The 3479-nt window shown below is 42.5% G+C and overlaps 1 pseudogene; it reads left to right on the top strand.

The window, feature by feature from the left end:
• The first annotated feature begins 2890 nt into the window (after nucleotides 1-2890).
• On the top strand, nucleotides 2891-3211 carry LOC123183459 (uncharacterized protein At1g15400-like; annotated as a pseudogene).
• The last annotated feature ends 268 nt before the right edge of the window (nucleotides 3212-3479 follow it).

Consider the following 3479-nt stretch of genomic DNA (forward strand, 5'->3'; position numbering starts at 1 on the left):
AGTTTTTGTAGAGTAATCAAAATATACAGAAAATGCCCCAATCGCGGCGACCATAGCATGTATATTATTTATGATTTTTCGTTAATGAAATTTACTAGCGACAGGGGGGTTGATCATCACATCACCGTATACATTTTTATCCGAGGAGGCAATTATTTCTTTTCATGTTTTCTTACGAGGGAAAGTTTATATTTGGAGGTTGCGCAGAAGAACTCAGGGGGAGAACAGCTAATCAATAGGCGTCGTGAAAGATCGGGCCGTCTACGCACATAATTTAGTGTCTTGCTATTTTGAGCTTCATCGGGTCTTGTAGTGATAAGCTTGCAAAACAAGATAAAAGTACAAGATTTTTCCATCAGCGAGCAAGCAGGGAAGAAAGAAAAATACTATCTTATGTTTGAAACCACGTGGATGGTTTTATGGCTGAAAACCCAGAGGATCTGGGAGATCTTTCTACGGCTTTTTTTTTCAAATATGTAGACAACGAACCCACTCTTGGCATGGATGAGTTGTTGCAAAAGGCACAGTTGTCTTTAAGAGAGCTTTCAAAGTTATAGCAAAAGAAAAAGTTATAGCAAACAGGCTGGAAATTGTTCTTCTACATATCATTGTGGAAAAACAGTTGGGGTTTGTACCAGGAAGGTTAATTATGGATAATACTATCACTGCTTTTGACTGTTTGCATTTTATTAGGGGAACAACGCATATGATCATTTAGAGTGGAGCACCTTACAAAGAATCATGCTCAAGCTGGTTTCCATAGTCGGTGGGTGGAGATGACTACAAGACTTGATTCTTCTGTTTCTTCCTCTGTCCTTTCCTTTTCAATGGATCGAGGATGCAAACTTGACAAACATATTTTTGAAATGCTAATTTCAAAATTTAAAATACATTTTTAATGATATGCGACATTTTTAAATCACACAAATATTTATCTACATTGTATAAATTATTTTGAAATGTCAGGAATATATTTTTGAAACATGTCAACATTTTTAAAAATCACGTAAATTTCTTTGGATTGTATAAAACACTTTCGCAATTACCTGAACATTTTTTTACAATGTATAAATATATTTTTATATGCCTGATGAAATTTTTTCAATTTTAAGGAAAATAGTTTTGCAGCAAAGAAGTATAAGTAAAGTAAAAAATGAAAACAAAATATGCACCGGAGAGTCGGCGCTCCGCCCATGCTGGCCGCGTGAGAAGAACATATCATTCATATCACAGCACGCGAGAAATAGCAGCCACCGCTCCCGTGTGTCTCTAGGGGCGCACGGTCTTCTCTTGTTCTCTTTCAAGTTGCTCATGTTTTCCCTCTAAATGTAGAAATATACTAAAAATAACATGTTCTAATTTATTTAAAATGTATGTCAATCTATAAAATACTCATCAATTTAAAAAATATTCAAGAATTTCAGAAAATGATCGCGGATGCAATTAATTTTCATGAAATTTAAAATATATTTGTGAATTTACGGAAAAAATGAATTTTAAATATTTTCATGCTTTAAAAATATGTTTAATTACTTAAATTGAACATATCCTCTCTGACGGAAACGGGAGGGCCGCGGCGCCGTGTTCTTGTTTGAATTGAACCCGTTGTCGCTGCGTGCTGTCACTGACGGAAACGGAAGGGCCGGGGCACGAGTTGATGCTTGAATATGATGAGTGATCGCAGGCAGACATCGACGGGTGACCAGAGTAGATTATCACCATGCCATGCATGAATCGGCGGCCATATCCTCTCTGTTTGGGTTTTTCATCCCTCCCGGGGTCAGACCTACGTCCACATCCCTTTTGGTTTCCCCTCCCGCTCCATAAATTTCCTCCCGATCGTTTCCTGCCTGCATTGATTGCATCACGCCAAGTTTTACCATCACGGCCGGGCTCGCCACACGCGACACATGGACAGGCACAACTCCTCTTCTCCTGCCGCGCGCGCCACAAGGAAGAGCGCACTAGTAGAAAATAAGGCTTTGGTCACAGGGCAATATTCACATTAGTCCCGGTTCAGTCACGAACCGGGACTAATGTGAGCATTGGCCCCGGTTCGTGCGGCTAAGGCATTAGTCCCGGTTCACCTGAGCCCTTTAGTCCCGGTTTAAGACACGAACCGAGACTAAAGGGTGCGATGCCCTTTAGTCCCGGTTTGTGACTCAAACCGTGACTAAAGATTAGATCTTTAGTCCCGGTTTGAGACACGAACCGGGACTAAAGGTTGTGATGCCCTTTAGTCCCGCTTTAGAATTCTCAAATTCTAAAAGAAAAAAAAGTTATGCTCAAATTTCAGTTTTTTTGTATTTTCGTTAAATCTGGTCAAACATTGGTCAAACTATGGTCAAACTGTGGTCAAACTACTTATTCAAGAAATATTAGTGTTACTAAATAATTATTGTTTTTTAGAACAATAGTTTCAAACTCAAACAGTGAAATGTGTGACTTCATGGTCAAGCTAAACTCCTGAGGGTTAATAGGATTTACATCTTACTATTGTTAGGAAAACAACAAGTGCAGACTTGGAAACGAGGAAGAATAGAATCCGGAAGTTAAGCGTGCTCAGACTGGAGTAGTGAGAGGATGGGTGACCGTCCAGGAAGTTAGATGATTTGGAATGATGAGGGATGATTAGAGATTAGAGGTTAAATTTAGCAGTGATGAGGGGTGATTAGAGATTAGAGGTTAAAATAATTCAAAAATTTGAAAATAAAAAAAATTCAAAAAAAGAATTTAAAAAAAATCATAAAATTTCCTTTAGTACCGGTTGATGTTACCAACCGGGACTAAAGGTGGACCTCCAGGCAGCGGCCACGTGGAGGGCCTTTAGTCCCGGTTCTGGAACCGGGACCGGGACTAAAGGCCCTTTATCTACTAGTGGCGACGATCGATGGCGGGGCTGCAGCGGTCAAGCGGGACGTTCCGGCGGTCGGTCTCGTCGGGGATGGTGTAGGATGACGACAGCCACCTCTCCAGGGAGATCAAGCCCGTGCCGGTCGAGCGGAGCCGCTCCACGGGCCACGCCTGGTACAGGCCGTCTGCCGGCCGTGTCTCGCCTGCGCTCGACCCGCCCTCGCCCCGCGTCACCGTCTGCGCCTTCTTCCGCGGCGGCAAGGCGGCCAAGAAGCACAATGACGGCAAGGCGGCCAAGTCCAAGGCTCGAACGACCGCTGGTTCACCAAGACCAATGGCGAGGCGAGCCAGTGGCTGATCCGTCTCTACCTCCCTGCAGCCTGTACGTAGTACATATGTACAACCTCGGTAGTTTTCTACTCTTCGCTACAATTCCAAAGAGAGAGATGAGGAGGAGGAAGAAGAAGGTGATGCTGACGTGTGGGGTCCACTTGTCATAATATTCAACTTAACGGTTTGAAATAACGGAGTTGACTTTCCTGCCACGTCAGCCCTGATAGACGGGCCTCGCATGTCATAAACGCGTTTAAATCGTCTAAACTGGTCATTTTTGAAAGTGGTAGTTT

The sequence above is a fragment of the Triticum aestivum genome, chromosome 1A (genome assembly GCF_018294505.1).
Source record: "Triticum aestivum cultivar Chinese Spring chromosome 1A, IWGSC CS RefSeq v2.1, whole genome shotgun sequence".
NCBI classification, from domain to species: Eukaryota; Viridiplantae; Streptophyta; class Magnoliopsida; order Poales; family Poaceae; genus Triticum; species Triticum aestivum.